Genomic DNA, 19,679 nt, shown 5'->3' with positions numbered 1-19,679 from the left:
TAGATGCACACCAAGCAAAGTAAGAATTCCCGACCCGATGATAAATCCGGGCAGAAGCCGGTTTCCGGGCCAACAACATGGTTTGAATGACCACCTCAGAAAATCCTTTGGCCCTTAGGATGGAAGCTTCAAGAGCCATGCCATCAAAGCCAATCGGCATAATCCTGATATACACCAGGGCCCTGAACGAGGAGATCTGGGCACTGCGGAAGTAGAAGGGGACGCTCCATCGAGAGACCCTGAAGGTCTGAGAACCAATGCCATCTGGGCCACGCTGGAGCGATCAGAAGTAGGATTCCTCCTTCTTGCTTGAACTTCCTTATTACTCTGGGCAGGAGTGATTTCGGAGGGAACACGTATGGCAGTCAAAGTTCCATAGAATTGCCAGTGCATCCATGAATGCTGCTTGAGGATCCCTTGTCCTTGCTCCGAAGACCGGAACCTTGTGAATGTGTCGAGATGCCATCAGGTCCACTTCTAGAAGGCACCACTTGTCCACGAGGAGTTGAAACACTTCTGGATGGAGGCTCCACTCTCCAACGTGTACGTCCTGATGACTGAGAAAGTCCGCTTCCCAGATTAGGACCCCCGGAATGAATACTGCCGATATGGCTGGTAGATGGCATTCCGCCCACTGAAGAATCCGTGATACTTCCCTCATTGCCATGCAGCTTCAAGTGCCGCCTTGATGATTGATGTACGCGACTGTGGTGGCGTTGTTCGACTGTACTTGAACAGGTCTGTTCTGTATTAAATGCTGGGCCAAGTTTAATTAGTTGAACACCACCAGCAAGTCCAGAATGTTTATCGGGAGGAGAGACTCCTCCCTGGTCTGCCGACCCTGAAGGGAGTGTTGCTCCAACACCGTGCCCAAACCCCTTAGATTGGTGTCTGTCGCCAGAAGGACCCAGCTGGAGATCCAGAAGGGACGGCCCCTGCTCAATCGTTGGTCCTGAAGCCACCAGCTCAGTGACAGACGGACCTCCGGAGACAATGAGATCATTTGAGACCTGATCCAGTGAGGCAGGCTGTCCCACTTGGCAAGGATTAGCCTCTGGAGAGGGCGGGAATGGAATTGAGCGTACTCCACCATGTCGAAAGCCGACACCATGAGACCTAGCACTTGCATTGCCGATTGTATCGACACTTGCGGACGAGATAGGAAGCATCAAATCATGTCCTGAAGCTTCAGGACTTTCTCCTGAGACAAGAACAACCGCAGGTTGTGAGTGTCCAACAATGCCCCCAGGTGCACCATGCTCATAGCAGGGACCAGGGCGGATTTCTTCCAGTTGATAAGCCACCCGTGGGCTTGCAGAAACTGGATAGTCAGATCCAGATGGCGTAGGAGAATCTCTGGGGAATTTGCCAGGATCAACAAGTCATCCAAGTACAGTAGGATCCTGACCCCTTGACGGCAGAGTACAGCCGTCATTATCACCATGACCTTGGTGAAGACTCGCGGAGCCATGGTCAAACCAAAAGGTAATGCCTGAAATTGGTAATGGAGGTTGCCAACCACAAACCTCAGGTACTGCTGATGTGACATTGCAATGGAAATATGCAGGTAAGCATCCTGTATGTCCAGTGAGACCATATAGTCCCCAGGCTCCAAAGCCAGAACAATAGAGCGAAGAGTTGCCATACGAAACTTGGAGACCTTCACAAATGTGTTCAAGGACTTGAGGTTGAGAATGGGCCGGGAAGACCCATTCAGTTTCGGGACTAGGAACAAGTTAGCAGATGCCCTGTTCAGCACTTTACGTTGTATGCACAGAAGAGGCACCATTGCACATCTGCTCTTCCTCCATTCCACATTACCCCCAATGGCTAGGCTTATGCTCCTGCAAGCAGAGATGCGAGATGCAGTAGGAATGGGATGGGAACGAAATGCCAGTGGTCTGAATCCCAACAGCGGAATCCCAATGGTCAAAATGGAGACAGATCCCAGTGAGAATTCTAACCCTATGTACCCCTCCTACAGTCTAACCATAAATGTCCCCTCTGACAGCCTAACCCTAACCATCCCTTCCCACAGCCAAATCCTAATATTAGCCCTAACCCTAATACTGACTGTCGGGATCCATCGGCATTGTGACCGCCACGATTCCACTGTTGGAATTCTGGACTTTCGGTATCCTAACTACATCCCGAAGGAAGAGCATCCACCAAATTGCCTGCACTTACTGGCAATATTGTGATTTTGATGGCTCTGACTGCCATAATCTTTGTTACATAGGCTCCACAATGCTAAGGCATGAGAAGTCTATAGACATCAAAATTCCTAAACCATACTGCTTTGGGGGTTTCTGCCATCCCAATAGCCAGCAGAAACACACATTTTTGCCTTCAATAGTGCTTCTTACCCTATCATAAATGCATCCTATAATTACACATTTTCTGGGCCATAAATTACCAGAAACTGTCTACAAGAACATATACCTCCTGTGGCATCAAACTTCTTCTTTCATTATAATAAATATATGTATTATCCTTTATTTATAACGCTCCACAAGGTCCAAATTAAATCAGCCAAATCTCTATACTGGGAAAGTACTGCATTACTTGTATGTACACATTGCAAGATATTTTGCTCGAAAAATCGGAACAGGTCACAGGATTAAATTTGAAATGTGAAGTCACAGCCATCGTGACAACATTGCACGTTACCTCCTGTAGTGTGAGAACTAGATAAAGTGCATTAAAAAACTGGGAAATAATCCTCAACTCCAAAAAAGTGACAAAGAGATAGTAAGACAGTGTCAACGGGCATTAGAGGTCATAAGCAAAGTATTGGAGGTAGTTAAAGTGTGTCAAATTTTTCATTTTTACAACTTTTAAAAATGTATAAAATATGATATCTAGAATAGGTGTTGGAAAGGGGGGGGGCAAGAGGGCATCCCTTTTTACCTCTCACTTCATTTGTTTCTCCCCTTTTACCCTCAGCTCCTCTTTGTCCTCTCTCCCCCATCCCCCGGACCTAAAGGTTATCTCATTGCTTCTGTCAGCATAGACATATGACTCAAATGAGATTTCACTGGTGCACTGTGCCAATTAATATTAAGAGTTTAGGAATGGTCCATAAACATTTTGCACATTGGCCCTCATTCTGAGTTGTTTGCTTTTAGCAGCAATGCAAACGCTAGGCCGCCGCCCTCTGGCAGTGTATCTTAGCTTAGCAGAATAGCAAACAAAAGATTAGCAGAACTGCTACTAAATAATTTGCTGCAGTTTCTGAGTAGCTCCAGACCTACTCCTAGATTGCGATCACCTCAGTCCGTTTAGTTCCTGGTTTGACGTCACAAACACGCCCTGCGTTCGTCCAGCCACTCCCCCTTTTCTCCAGACACTCCCACATTTTTCCCTGACGCGCCTGTGTTTTTTAGCACACTCCCGGAAAACGCTCAGTTACCACCCAGAAATGCCCCTTTCCTGTCAATCACTCACCGATCAGCAGTGCGACTGAAAAGCGCCGCACGAACACCAGCAAATCTACTAAGTTTTGTGTTAAATAACTTAGCACATGCGCTCTGCGTACCATGTGCATGCACATTTCCACCTAATCGCTGCGTTGCGAAAAACGGCAACAAGCGAACAACTCGGAATGACCACCATAGACTGTTACATTTCTAGTTATGATATCAATGTGCATGCAACAATCAAGTCATTATGGAAATTATTGCAAATAAACATTCTTACAATTTTGAGATCCTGGCACTTACAATATAATATAAAAAACTACTTTGTCAGCAGCACATGCCTTTCCCAGCTCTTATGAGACAACCTATTTTATATCAATCGCAACCCAACACCTTTGCAGACCCTGACTCGTCTTCTGTCTTAATGAATAAGTGAAATCATATTCCAGGGATAAACTCCCTGTTCTGGTAATACTTCACATACATATTAGGTAGGAATTGCACATATCTGTCAGAGCAGATCAGACGATATAAAAAGCTATCCCATTTCATTAGCACATAAAATAGTTAGAATCTAATGTTATTGTTAAACGAGCTTTTATGTTAAAGTGAGAATGTAATGGATTTTGAGACATAATTTAGTATATCTTGAAATTGTATGATTATATATTCGTTTCTAAGAGCTTGTAATGTATCAGGGCATTTAAAGGAGGGATTGATGTGCTAATGTGAAGTATAGAGTTGCCGGAGGGTTTCTGTAAGTAAAATGAAATGAAATATCTTGTAAAGAGTATTAACCAATTGTAACATACTGTAGGGGCTTCTGTGTAGTTCAGTGATCTCAGTCTATTGTCATTATTAACTTCCTCACTCCATCAATTATTTATCATGCTCTTCATTTGAATACAAGAATTAACAAACCTGATTGAACTTAATTATCAATTACTGACAAATATTATTTAGCACCACATACTGTCTTTCCTACAGGGTGATTCATTTTCATGTCTCCACAAGAAACAAAGAACATGAACACCATAGTCTAGAGATGTATTTAGAAGCCTACCATATTTATCAAGCTTTTTCAACCCCTTTAATAATTAGGAGACTATAGTTTCCACTAACTTTATGTTTTATTCATTTTTGTGATATCTCCTGCATTACTGACAAAATGTAAGGTATGGGGTCATTGCAACTCTGCACTATATTAAGCTTTGATATATTGTCTCCAATCTCTGTGCATCCCTCTGCTCTCTCCGGCTCTGATAGTGATGGTCCTATAGTGTTACATGTAATGTTATTATGACCTGTACATATTTAGTGGGCACTGTATAATATTATATATCCTAGATACATTGGTGTTTCTATAATAGGTGCAATGTGTACCCATTTTAACACTTAATAGCGCCGGGCGCTGCGGTCGCAGTGGAAATCATCGCCAAAATGGCCGCCGTGCATGCACAGTAGCCAAATTGGTCTTTGGATCATGGCGGGCGCCATGTTTCCGGAGGCCTGTGAATGCGCAGTAGACTCCGGCACATTGCCGGAGTCTACAGCGCTGTTCAGAGGAGGGGGCCCACCTGGAAGTGTACATGGGCCCCCTCCTCTGTAGAAACGCCCCTGCCTAGATAGCAATGCCATTTTGATTCTAAGTTTGCTCAATTTAACTATTCTGAGTGAACCCTAAAAACTTATCCTGAAGGCTCAATAGCTGGCATGAAAAATGCTCTTACAAATGTACTACTTTACATAAATGTAACTTTCTATTATAAAATCAAAGTGAGACTTGGACCCTGGCTTCTCAAAAATATAATGAAACAACAATTTCCGTTCATATTACCCACTTTACAGTGCCCTACTGCTCATATTATGCCCCATTACCATGCTTCCAGTTGATATTATGGCAAACTATTGTGTTTTAAATTCATAAAGTGCCACATTAGAATTTCCTAGTTAATAAAATGTAACATTACAGCACCCACCAGCTCATATTATACCACATTACTGTACCAGGTTAAGATTATGTTGAAGTACTTACCATTACCATTCACTGAAAATGGAATGTCATGCCATTCAGGCCTGGCAAGGGTCACACCTAATTGCATAGCAGGCATTACCAGAACTTTGTAGACCATTATATGACCTGGGTCCAGAGCACTCTATGCCTCTGGGACACATAGCAATGACATACCCTGCATTCATTATAGCTACACCCATGTTCATGGCTTTCTTGAAGGTGGTTGGTACAATGTGGAGCCCAAACAGTAGTATCTTATACTAGTACAGTCCAAAGGCAGTGCTGAAGGTAGTCAATGGCTTAGGTATGATAAAGCTGCTAGGATCAGCAAAACACATCAGCTGACCTGAACCAGTGGGCTACACTTGGAAGGCTTTGCTTGGACTTTTAAGGGACAGCACACTCAAAATCTTGTTTCCAGCATATTAATCTGGTTGGGACTGCATATTACTTGCATTGGATGCCCAGGAGCCCTAGACCATTGCTAAAAGGATTATACCCACGCAACACAATACCGGTAACACTATCTACAGCTGGATTAATGCCCCTAGCGGGATAAGATCATATCTATCAAAGCCTGCATTATTTAGCCTTCCAAGCAATAACTTTATCTATTGCCCATATAATTAATTTATTTTGGATATTCTAAGCCCATCAGCATGACTATATCTTTTTAACAATGCATATTGTGTTTGTAATAATTTGACCTGTATTAAATTGTGACTAAAATGTTATTAATATACGGTACATCTTTTTAAGTATTTTATTGTCTGTATTGTATCTCAACTTTAAATTTTTGGGGGGCAGAAACTACCCCCTACTACCCCACAGCTGCTTTATTGAAACAGCTTATTGGTAGCACCTGTATTTTATATACAGGTGAAACTCAGAAAATTAGAAAATTGTGCAAAAAAAAGGATTTTTAAATACAGAAATGTCGACCCTCTGAAAAGTATTATATTTACAAACATAAGTGAACATTAAATTTTTTTCCCCAAGTATTTACTAGTGGAGTATGTGCAAAGTTGCATGTGCTCAAACCAATTGGTGAAGCAGCTGGACCAGTCCAAAGCAGGTATGTCTTCTACATGCTAAATAAACGTCTTAACTGCTGCTCCCAGTTACCCAAAATTAATCTGATGCACCTTATACTTGATTTGTGGGAATGTGAAGAAGTTGCAGGGCACCAGGTCTGGACTCTAAGATGGATGACCAAGCTCCAGAATTTAAATGACTGCCATTAAATTAGGCCAGCATGTTGCGACACCAAGTCACCTGAGCCTCCTTCTGCTCTAAGTTGATGGGGCGCCCAGCATGTAGAAACCTTCCTCAGGCCAAACTTTTGTTAGAGTAACATGCAGATGGATCCCTGTGAGATGCAGATCTCGTTCTCTAACAGGGCCAAGGTCACCTTGGTGTCCACCTCAACTATGGTCCGCATGGCAGCAACGTTGTCCTCGGTGATGACAGATACAGGTCAGCTGCATCACTCTTCGTCTTCCAGCACTTGGTTTGAAGCTTTGCAAACCAAGCGATTGGTTTGAAGCTTTGCAAACCAATCAGAAACAGTGGTTCTTCAAACACAGTGGTCCAGGGTGGTGCTTTCTCCCCAAAAGCAGTTTGCAGTCGGTCAAAACTCTTGAAGTCATAGAAGATCATGGCTCTCTAGTTGCCTCTGCTGAGCTCAATATCAAGTTTGTGAAAGAAGTGAACATGCTGACTTCTTCGGTGTACAGTGCTGCTTATACAGTATAAGGTTCTGTACCTTGACATTTCACAAGAACTGTAGTCAGAGATTACAGATCACAACCAGTCATATTGTGTCTACTCTAACTTTGCACTGCACATTTGTAAACTTATTACACAACCCCTGCACTGAATATAGGATGTGAATATACACAAACTATAAATGTTTGACAAATAGATATACACATGTACAATATATCTATAGTATAGGATGGTATACATTTAATTTGACAGCAGTCAGGATACCGGCCTTCAGGATACCAATGCCGGAATCTCGACAACTGGCAATGCCGGAATACCAGTGCAACAGGGCTATTCCCACTTGTGGGTGTCCACAACACCCGTAGAGTAGGAATATAATCTGTGGTGAGTGAAGGGAGCCACCGAGCCCGCAGCATAGCGAGCCTGCAAGGGGACTCTTTCTGCTCGCGCCGCTGCCGGCATACTAGCAGCCGGGATTCCGGCTGATGATAAATAATGCTGAACCCTATTGGACAAATAGCACCATTGCAAATAACCAATGTGAAAACTGCGCAGCACCACATGCCATTGATGTGAGAGGTGAACATTGGCTACGAAGGTGCGTGAGGGCCAACTGACATGCTACACTGGAGCTGCTCACCATCAAAATGATTCTGGGGCCTACCAGATGTGTGTCTAAAACCACAGTTCAGCAAACCCTGCTGTGCATATAGGGGTTACGAAGTAGTTACTCTGGATATCTATATGTGTGTATGCATATATATATATATATATGTATAATATAATATAAATATATGTGTGTGTGTGTGTGTGTGTGTGTGTGTGTGTGTGTGTGTGTATATACACATTTATATGCCCATTCTGATTTATTAAAGCATAATTGCTTGGAAAGCCCTGCAGCTCAGCATTTGGATTCTGTGTGCTGGTTTTATCCTTTTGATGAGACACAGAGGACCCATTCCTGTTTGAATCCAATGCTCTAGAGATTAGTGATGTGTTCTATACAGGGACTGTTTTTCCTTCATATTTGTCACTGTAAACTTTTCATCAATCAGACTGTTATCTCTCCTTTCCTCATCTCATACAATTCTAATGTCCCCTTACAATTGTCCTTCTTTGTCTTGAACGTGGTCTCTCACTCCCTTCAGCTGTGGCATCTTATTACAAACACATAAGGTCTTTTGTAAAAATGCCTTTTGCTAATCTTCTTCTATTCTCCTATGTAAGTGTTTGTCTCTTGGATCTCATCCCAGTGTCTGTCTTATCCTCCACTTTCCTTTGTGTGTGTATTTGCCCTATCTTTTATTCAGTATAGGTTACAGTGACAGTGTCAGGTTTTCCTATCAGCTTACGGTGATACATGTGTGCCCATGTGATACATCTCCTGTGTAGAGAGCCATAAGATTGAATATATTACTTTGATTTTATAATTAGACCCATTAGAAAAAGCTGATAATGTAATAATATGTTAATCAAAGGCAATTTACTGCTTACTAATTACCATTTTTGACTTTTATTATAATTAAAAAAAACTTTTTAATGTTACAAAATAGTTTATTTAATAGGTAATATATACAGCTTCCCTTCTCTCCATTAATATTTGTTCATCTATTTTAAACAATTTTGTTTGTTTCTCTGAACACCTAGGGGAAATAAAAACTGCTAAAGAATAATTGCAAAATGCCAGCTTCACAAAAAGATCCCTTGAGTATTGGGTAAGAATGACCACATTTAAATATCTCCAATACGTATAAATTGTTCTAGAAACAATTTTGTTTTTTCTCTTTTGAAATATATATAAAAAATGCAAAGCAATAGCTAAAGGTACTAAAACAATTCAGTCTGTTTTTTACTTGTACTTTCTAGAATCTTGTTCAAATAGGGCAATATCAGGGCAGATTGGTACAGTAAATGAATGAAAAAATTAGAAGGTCCTGCTATAGACAGGGGCAAATACACTGTAGACTGGACTATCACAAATTACTGTAGGTTGGTTAGAAGGGTTGGGTATAGGACCGCCAGCATGCAGTCCATCAATACATCCTGATTGGCACACTATTAGCACTAGCCATATCTTTAGTAGGTGAGTCTAAACAACACATGATGGTAGGGGTCTTGCATTACAGGAGACAGAGCTAACACACAAGTCGGCAATGTTTTACCGAATTGTGTATGTGGAACAAAGAGCAATTACAAGGAGGAAGAGTCAGCACAACAATGCGTGGAGAACACAATAATGTTACTTAAGTGGTGCAGCTTAATCCAGCAACAGATAGTTCCCAGGATTAGCATTGATAATAGTTATGCCTGGGTATTGCTCGTTATTGCATGAAGACTAACCACCATTAATAGATCATCCTTACTGCAGTCTCATCTACTGTCAGGACCACATTAACAATGGCCACACGGTCGGACATAAATCATAAGTATTAAAATAGTATTTCCATTTTTTGAAATCAACTTTATGCAATTTTTCTATTTTTATGTATATAGGAAGACATTTAGGCTGATATTGTGGGGTTTGTTTCATGCCCACATGGGACTGGCCACACCCACAGCACTGACCACACCCACACAGCACTGGGCACACCCCCTCTGCTTCTCACAATAGGCCCTTGATATTTTCATGTGGCCTTTAAACTGGCCTTGTCCACTGTCAATCTTCCACTTGTGTTGCTGTCGTCTATTCTTTATTTATTAATCTATTAACATTTATAGAGAGCACACATGTTATGCAGCATGTTACAGATAATATTTAGTTATCCACATCAGTCCTTGCCACTGTGGAGTTTCCAATCTATATTCCCTACCATATGTGCACACTCACTAGGGTACTTTTTATCAGTGCCAGTTAACCTACATACAGTATGTCTTGGAATTGTTGGAGGAAATCAAAGTACCCGTAGGACAACATATAGGTTTCATAAATGCTAAAGTTGGACTAAACCCGTGACTTTAGTGTTGTGAGGTAGCCAGACAAAATGCTTCACAGTAGTATAAAAGTGAAAAATGTGTCTATGTCCACGGGACATGTGCCCGGAGTGCAGGCGCACAGAGTCACAGGTGCAATTAAGAGGTATGACAGGCACATAGGGCCTGATCACAGGTGGACACAATTGCAGCTGAGACTGCATCTTTTGCTATAGCTGTAACTGCGTCTTTTTGCTAAGGCTGTTGTCTTTCTACTAAGAGGGGTATTCAATTAAGTGACATTTTTTTGACTGGTTGAAAAAACGGCACTAATTCAACACAGGGTATTCAACTGCAGGCACTTTCACCCATTTTTTTACCCATTTTCGCCCATGCCATTTCCCTTTTTTGTTTTTGAATTGGCATGGGAGAAAATTGCACCAAAAATTGGCAAAAATGCCCGCAAATTCTCCCCAACACGTGTATCAGCAGCGATACATGTGGTTTTCAACCAGTGCCTGCTTTTTCGACCAGTCAAAAAAACGGCATGGTCATTGAATAGGTTGAATGTAAATTTGACCAAAAAACGGGTGAAAAGTGACATTTTATCAACTGTTTGAAAAAATGGCACTAATTGAACAACTTCCATAGTCGCCAACCGCTGCCGCGTTAATCCATTGCTGTGCGTATTAAGATGTACCATTGGTCATACCATTGAAGAATGCACTATCCCTATGATGGCACAGATTAAACGGCTGAACATGGCCAGCTGTGTCAGTGTGTCAGTACAGCTTTGTCTCCTGCCCCACTAACTCTTCCTTAAGGTTATCTTAGTACAGTAGTATACTTATTTTCTATGAAGGTATCATTTAGCCTGCATAAAGAGCCATCTTTAAATGGACTGCAATAAACTCCTTATCCGCTCCCAGTTTTCTTCCTGTCAGTCCTATTCATGTATGATCATTCTCAGCATGCATTTAATTTATGATCACGGCAAGGGTTGGGCATGATACAGTATATGTGTAAGTTAATATAATTAGTAGTACCAGAGTCACAAATATATGGCAGAGAGTTGGCAAATATGTGCAAAGATAACTCCATAAGTTTAATAATAAATTGCACATAGGAATAACATAAACCTACTGTGTATCTGTCACATTACTTCCCTTGTATAAGGCACCCTTAAATGTTTAATAAATTTCATGCATTTTGTCTGAGATCAAATGCTGTTCTGAACTAAAAGGATATGGCCTAATCACCGCATAATGGATGGGTATGGATCATAAGGTTGACCCTATTTAGGTCAACAGTCAATAGCTTGACCCCATATGGTCAACATGGAAACTGTCGACATGGTCAAAAGGTCGACTGGGTCATTAGGTCAACAGATAATAGGTAGGCAATGGAAAAGGTTGACAAATACAAAAAGTTGACACACGGAAAGGTCCACACAACATGGTGTCATTTTTCCCATGAAAGCAGAAGGAACACCTACTCCGCTACCGATGTGCTCAGCACGGGTGTGGCTTATTACTGTACACTAAAAAGGTCTACAGTCAATAAGTCTACCAATAAATGTAGACATGAATTAGGTTGACAGGGTGAAAAGGTCAACAGGGTGAAAGGTCAACATAGAACAGGTAGACAGTAGAACAGGTTAACAGGGTCAAAAGATTGACATGGAAATGGTCGATACTAAAAAGGTAGACACAATTTTTTTTTGGGGGGGTGTTTTGTCACTTTTCTGATACAAATAAGCCCCATTAGGGTACCATGTCTCCTCACATTGCTCACACTGCTTGCCATGCTTCAATAAAGGTGCCTTGCTGTGCTCGACACCGGTTACTATTCCCAATCGTGGTCGACGTGGATGGTAAAGTATGAAAAAGTGTTTGTATCTGTCGACCATAAGCACTGTCAATCTTTTACATGTTGACATGATGCATGTCGACCATTAGTGGTCAATCTATTGACTGTCAATCGGGGATCATTTTTATATCTACAGCCAAAGGGTTAGGGCTATGTTCCATGGCACTAGTTTATTTAATCTCTGTTTTTCCACTCAGTCATTTCACATTTCATGGACAGCAGGGTGCAGGTGCCCAAGGGCTGAATGGGTGTAGTATGTTATGCCAGCACTTGGGACCCCGGCGCCCAGCAATCCGGCGCCGGGATCCCAACCGCTGGCATGCAGGCAGCGGAGTGAGCGCAAAAGAGCACCTTGTGGGCTCGCTGCGCTCGCCATGCTGTGGGCACGGTGGCACGCTACGCATGTCGTGCTATTTATTCTCCCTCCAGGGGTGTTGTGGACACCCCAAGAGGGAGAATAATTGTTGGTATGCCGGCTGTCGGGATTCCGGCATCGGTATGGTGAGTGCCGGGATCCCGACAGCCAGCATATCAAATGCCTCCCGGGCTGAATGTGTTGGCCATTAAGTTTCCATCCCATCTTGCAGAGGGGGACAAAAGATTTAAGGTGCTGAGTGAAGCCTCACTGGATCCCAGGGAAAAGGGACTACCCATCTTTTTGTCCCCCTCTTGAAGTTATGGGGTTGTGAATTCTTTTTAAAGAAGGCCTGAAGTAGCATATCATTGAGCTCTATTGTGTGTGTTTTTTTCTTCTTTTTTCTTTGCACTTGGCATACCAAAAGTATCAGCTTGAGAAAGAAAAAAAAAACATTCTCCTGTTACAGTGGCTATATGGAGAGTCCCGGTGGAAAGATTTAAAAAGATTTAAAGATGTGATCATTACTAGAGCCATCCACTCCCTCCCAATTTCTTGCAGGCGTTCATTTTTTCTGTCTTTATTGTTCTGACTTTCCTGAGAAGACATTATTTATTATTTAGGTAGTGAAGGTCTTACTTTTTTATAAGTATCAAAGAAACCAATTTGTAGTTTCTTTGTAAAATTAAAGAATAATCATGTATCTCCTTTGACAGACGTATAGAAAATGAAAATTGATTGCAAGCCCATTTGTTTTCAGTTTTTATTATTTTTGCAATGATTTTAGCTGAAGGGAGATGTAAAAAAACCCAGCTATAATTTACAGATATGGTTTTTTATCAAACTTAAGTTTCATAACTGTTTTGCACTAGGGAGAAGGAACAGTTCTAAAATATGTTACTTGGGGGCGATGTATCAAAGCTTGGCTTGGAAAGAAATAAAGTGGAGAGAGATAAAGTACCAACCAATCCTGTCATTTTTCAAACACAGACTGTAAAATGGGAGTTAGAAGCTGATTGGTTGGTACTTTATCTCTTCCCACTTTATCTGTCTCCAAGCTTTGATAAATCGCTCCTATATATTGTTGCTAAGGGTAATTTCCATTGTCAGAGCAGACAAACCCTAAGCCAGATGCAAAGCAACAAGGATCAGTAATTAAGTTATACTTTTTAAGTAAAGACTCTTCAGGTCTAAACATTTTGGCGCATAAAGATAGCTATAGAACAAATTAAATGTATTGTGATTGTGGTGAAGTCTGTAAGCATGCCTGTTACATTAAATCCACATATCATCTGCAATGTTTTGTGCCTCTCTATATACTGTAGTATTCACAACTACGTACATACACATTCTATTAAGTGCTATAGAATATGTGTGCGCTATATAAAGAACTGGTAATAAATAAATTATACATACAGTACTGCCAGCATTAGAAGCTGCAAGAGCTAAGGGCATTGGCTTGGGAATGGACTAACAGCGATTATTTTTTCAAAACCTAACATTAGATTATCAGGACCTGGTTCTCAGTGCCAAAAACAGGGTCACCATGAGGTCCACATGATCTGCCAAGGACTGATAAATTATGCCTCCCCCCCCCCCCCCTCCAGCCAGAGCTGCGGATAATGTGGGTGGATAATGTTGAAGCTACAGCACAGACTTGGTGCATGAACTACATGCTTGGGATAGGCATATGAATATCCTTACAAAGAATTGAGGTTCAAAAAGGGTTATGATTACCTAAAGAATAAAAAACAGGTGCAGACTAGATGGGCCAAGTGGTTCTTATCTGCCGTCAAATTCTATGTTTCTATGTAACTAGTTTTAAAAAAATGGCATGCGGGATTATCATGCGGAAATTCACTGATTCCACATAAACTGTGGTCCCAATGGGGTTTTCCCACTGGTGAAACCCCAACTGTGCCTTTTTTCACGCTGACTTTTGTTACATATCCTGAGGCTGTGAGGAAAATTACACCCTCAGGGATTCACACGCAGGGTATGCCCCACTAATTGGATCTGTTGGCTCCATAACTATTTAATACAGTAACTCTGGTCTTACTGGTGTAATTGATTGAGGTTACTTTAACATTGTTGCACTGTGTGAAGGAACCTTGGATGGAATTATCTCAAAATATATATATTTTTTTTTCGTTTAAGAAGTTAATAAATTATCATTTGAACATACTGTACATACCGTTTTCTGTATAGTATGAATATCCATGACAGATATATATATATATATATATGTGTGTGTGTACAAGGTCCACGGCACTCCCAATTTCCAAAATTCAGTATGACATAGTAATAAGGCCGGTGCCCTCCCTGGTACCAGCAGCGCTGTGTCCAATATAACATGCAGAATCGAGCGGCTCTCTCGGCGTAGAAATAAAGACAGACAGGCAAGTCTGATGTTCTAATCAACGTTTCAATGTCATTACGGCATTATCCTGACGAAAATGCCGTAATGACATTAAAACGTTGATTAGAACATCAGACTTGCCTGTCTGTCTTTATTTCTACGCCGAGAGTGCCGCTCGATTCTGCATGTTATATATATATATATATATATATATATATGAAATAGACTTATGCATCAGTACAATGAGTCACAAATGAATTTTCATACAGAATTCTGAAAAATTTTACTAAAACATTATAAAATAATATTGAATCATCTATTATTTACACTGAAGTTCTAAACATTTGTAATTTGTTCCATGTTAGTGAATTCATTTTGATAAACTTTTATATCAAAGCTTGTAGACATTATTAACACAGCCCAACCATGAAATAAGAAAGTATGCAATACTGAAAATAAGTTGTCTTCAGATGCCAAATAGATTTCTAAACTTGACTTTCATATCCAAATTTGTAAATAGTTTTTTTGAGGAACAGTTAATAAATACATTAAGACGCAATCAAAATATAAATGGTTATGATAATACTAGAAATGATGATTTCTAGTGTCAGACATGTAGACCTTATTTATCATATGATTGCATTTTTTTTAGCTTTTGAACGTCTATGAAAACCGATCAGGACACTGTGCTAATGATGTGGGAGGAGTTCTGGCTGTATGGTCCTGATTCAGATTTGTATGGAATCGCACAGCCACAGGGAAATGGCTTTGCAATTCTGTACATATAAAATGCAAATGTAGTAGGAGGCGTCTGTACAAGATAGATGCCTCCTGTATGCATCTGTGAGAGCTGACTGCTGCATCTGCGGATGCAGCATCAGATCACCATCGTAACAATCGGTCGTAACTCATGATGGTAGCAGACCGTGCACAGACAGCTAGGTCCAGGAAGTCTGCATCTGATTACGCAGACCGTGGGCCCAGTACGCATACAAAATGGGTACAACATGCCCCGTTTTGAAGAAAGGGGCCTGCTGCGGCTACCGCTTCGCCCCCAAAATCCTGCAGCGTGTCAATCATGCGGGGTCTGCAAGCGATAGTGCAAGACCCTTTCTGCACATGCACAGAGACATCAGATGTGTATGTAAACCATCAGGTTTGCAAACAAATCCAAATCAGGCCATATGTGCAGGAGGATCCCCGCACATAAAGCACTAAAGAACCTAAAGGTTCTGAACACTGCCTCTTTTCAATTGCAAATGCAGCCATAAACATATATTCCTCACTAAATGTAAAAATTTCTAACTTGGCATTTAACATGAGAGACTTACAATATTTTAAACCAGAACTGTACTGGTACCTTCTCTTAAAGTCCAGTTGATCCTATTAGACCGGGGGGGGGGGGGGGGGGGGAAACAACGCAGAAAGCACGGAACATTCATCTAAAATAAAGACCATAAACAGTATATAATTGAACACTGCTGTATTTGCAGAATGCCAAAAAGTGGGATGCCATAAAGCAGGGCCCTCCTGTAATTAAATGAGATAATATTTAACTGAGCTACAGAATTTAAAGCTAATGGCGAACAAGGTATTTTATCTCCATGGTTTCACATATGAGCATTTCAATTTTGTGGTTTCGTGATAATCTGAACTATAGGGATTAGCACATCTGCAAAACTGAGGAAGCTCAATATTTCTGCTGGAAATTATAAACCATATTACCCTTTATTTAAGCTTGGTAAGTAAGAATAATGAAGTAAATCTAGAAATGTAAAAACATAAGGTCTTTTCACTTCCAGGATAATTTATAAAGCCAATTCTTCATGGTTGGTAGCCCTTTTTCTTACACCACTTACAAGGACATGCTTAACGTCCTGTAATCCCACTAGGTTGATTGGCAAACACATTGATGGAGCACCCAACATGTACACCAGATGTATTGTTCAGTGAGCAGAAAATGAAGATGGGAGGTTTCCTCACATAGTATGCTTCATTTTATAGAGTATAAAGCAGTCACTACCCAGACATTTTATGATGCATTGCTCCTTCATGAAAACAAACATTTTCCTGGCACTCTTTTAGGTGTACTTCATTTTAATGTGAGTTTCTGAGAAATATTTCACTGATGTCCCATCCTTCTTTCTCTCTGTCACATTCATCTCCTTAAAAAGTATTGTGGTGTTTTTGCTGCAATGCTCATGAAAGGTCGAACAAAAAAAGGATAGTTGGGATGACAAGGAAAATTATAGCCTTACTGTATAACACATTCGCCTTTAAAGTATCCCTAATGGATTTGAGAAAAATTGGATTTATTTCTGTACATCTGCTAAAGAATTAAAGCGGAGATTGAATAAATGAGTTCTGCCACATTTTGAAATGAAAAACATAAAACAGAGTTTCAGTACAGCACATGTAATCCTACATGTATGGAGGCTAAATTGTGATGTGCACTAAATTTAGGTTATCTTTTATGCATTTCAAATACAATTTGAATGCAGTTGTGTTGTCCTTTCTTTAGCTGGATGCACAGGCATTTCAAATGCGGAACTACGGTGTATTTTAGCATGGAATGCAGCTAGATGTTAATGTGCCCAAACAGTTAACAGTACAGAGACCAGGTGATAAATACTGCAGATGTGCGTGCATCACACATTAGGAGTCACAGTGTTCTTTTATTAATGAATGATGATGATGCACAAATATGCCAAAATGGCATATGTAATCCCTAAACATATAAAATCCAGCTCGCATTCAGATGACCTTAATTTATCAGATTAGACATTTAACTTTATATACTGTATGAACTGCAAAATCCCAGTTTTGACTTCCAGAGCACAAAGCATTGTTTTACAGACAGATGTCATTTACAGTTTTGTTGTACGGTTAGTATATGCACTTTTCAGCCATGCATTTCTATATTGAAGCATTTAAAACAGAATGCACTGTTCTATCTACAGTAAATTGGATATTGTGGTATTGTTTTATTGCAAGACTACAGTGTTCTTATATTGCAGGGCAGCAAAAAAAAACAACCTTTCTCTGCCCACATAATGAAAAGAAAGCTAAAATAAAGGACATGAAGGAAGCCAAAAAGAAAAATGAACAGATTTTGTACAAAAAGGCCAATATATTACACCAATCTGAAAGTGGAAAGTCAATTTAAAGGGGATGAGTACAGCTGGCTATATCACATTATTTATAGCAATTGGCAGGTACTGTAGGATCTGCTTTATACTGTACATTGCTAAAGATGGTGTGTCATGATTGCATTTTAGCTAATCACCTAATATTTATCAATCAACGCCACCATCATTGGCCATGCATCCCCCAAGTGTGAGGTGTGTGTGTGTGGGGGGGGGGGGGGTTGGGAGCCTGGCAACACTCTCTGAAATCAGGGTATGGATGCCCAAGTATCGAGGCAATTAATGCCCCTTATCCACTTCTGCACTAGTTCACTTCTGCAGAGGGAAAAAGGAAAAGCAAGTAGATGAAAATATCATACAGTTCTTTGGTGGTATCCTCATAAGTATATTAATCTTCAGTTTGTCATGCTCTTTGAATGAAGAGGAGTCATACTGTATTTGTCACTGTTTGCATCTGCAGCATTTTGGTTTAAATACCCCAAAGCCAGCTAAAATAAACTTAACAAAATAGAACTAATCCCCACCTAATACTCTTAAGGTATCCAGGGGTAAATGTATTATTCTTTGCTATGGGGGAGAAGTGGTATCAGCGCACGTTATGTATGTCATGTATGACACTTGCGGTGTGGGCTCAGTGACAGTGGCGCTATGCAACTCAGTCTATGTCTCCGCTGCTTTCTAAAAGATAGCACGCCGCTATTCAGGGTACTGTATTAATGGTCAGCTACACAGACTACTTCGACACCTGCAGCTGTCGATATTGAAAGCCGCAGGTGGTGTTGCCCATACACCACAGCAGGGACAGAGCTTTCCCTGGTTGTGGAGGCATCCGGACTTCAGGCTGCGCAGGAGATATTGCGTGGTTTGCAAGATCTCGCACATGCGCAGTGGAGCCTGCCAGGCTGTGAAACACAGCACATCAGCACTGCGCGGATGCACTGTGTGCTCCGCGGGGATTGCCAGAGGGGGGAGTTTACACTCCCCCGCTTCGACAGACAAGATGTTAGCACATACTGTTGGAGTGGCTTCCTGCTTCACCTCAGTAATGAGGCAAAGCAGGAAGTGTTATAGTGTTACGTGCCACTATAATACATTTCTCTCCCCAAAACTCTAAAGAATGTTACTCTCATTCTACATGTAGAATTGCAGTACTTCACTAATGGGCATATTTATTAATATAATTTTTACTAACATAATGTGTTTTTACTAACATATTGTGAAACAGGGTGTTTTCACACCCTTTTCACATTATTTTAGCATCACCTAAATTTACTAATGGACAGTTAAAGGAGAATTCACTAAATTCTCCACCAAGCCCTTTCATCTGCATTTAAAATAATTAAAAAAATAATTGTAATGGGAAAAGTCATCGGCCCGAATTTACTAAAATTAAATTGTGAAAAAGTACTGGAGGGAGCTCTGTGATAATAATGCATAACTCCCAACATTAGAATCCTGAAAAGGGGATGTGGCCTACCAAAAAGGGATGTGGCTTCACAAGGATGCCGTGATCATAAGCCATGCCCCCCACACCCATTCTCATCACTGAGGGGGCATGCACAGCGCTCTGTGAGCTGTTGGCATGCCCCCAGTTCCTCTGTTGCCAGTGAATGCACACAGTGTCTATTCACCAGAAAGTGACAGGAGCCTCCCAAACTCCCCCCCCCCCCCCCCCCCCCACACACACACACCATCACGGGAATCTTTTACCCGCGGGAGGTACAGCGGGACAGTCAGCAAAAACTGAGACTGTACCAGGACAGTTGAGAGCTATGATAACGTAATCTTCAGACTCAGCCTTTGGACTCATCCTCAGCCCTCAGACTCTCGGACTCGGCCTTCACTGCCTGCTGGAAGTGAGAGCTCAGATCCAGTCCCA

At 41.1% G+C, this 19,679-nt stretch overlaps 1 protein-coding gene across 4 annotated transcripts in view; it reads right to left on the bottom strand.

The window, feature by feature from the left end:
- The window catches only part of CCSER1 (coiled-coil serine rich protein 1), a 1,413,620-nt gene that overhangs the window by 499,918 nt on the left and 894,023 nt on the right, over positions 1 to 19,679 (bottom strand). The window lies entirely within an intron of this gene.

This window comes from Pseudophryne corroboree, chromosome 1 (assembly GCF_028390025.1).
Source record: "Pseudophryne corroboree isolate aPseCor3 chromosome 1, aPseCor3.hap2, whole genome shotgun sequence".
NCBI classification, from domain to species: Eukaryota; Metazoa; Chordata; class Amphibia; order Anura; family Myobatrachidae; genus Pseudophryne; species Pseudophryne corroboree.
This window is presented reverse-complemented; position numbering and strand designations above follow the sequence as displayed.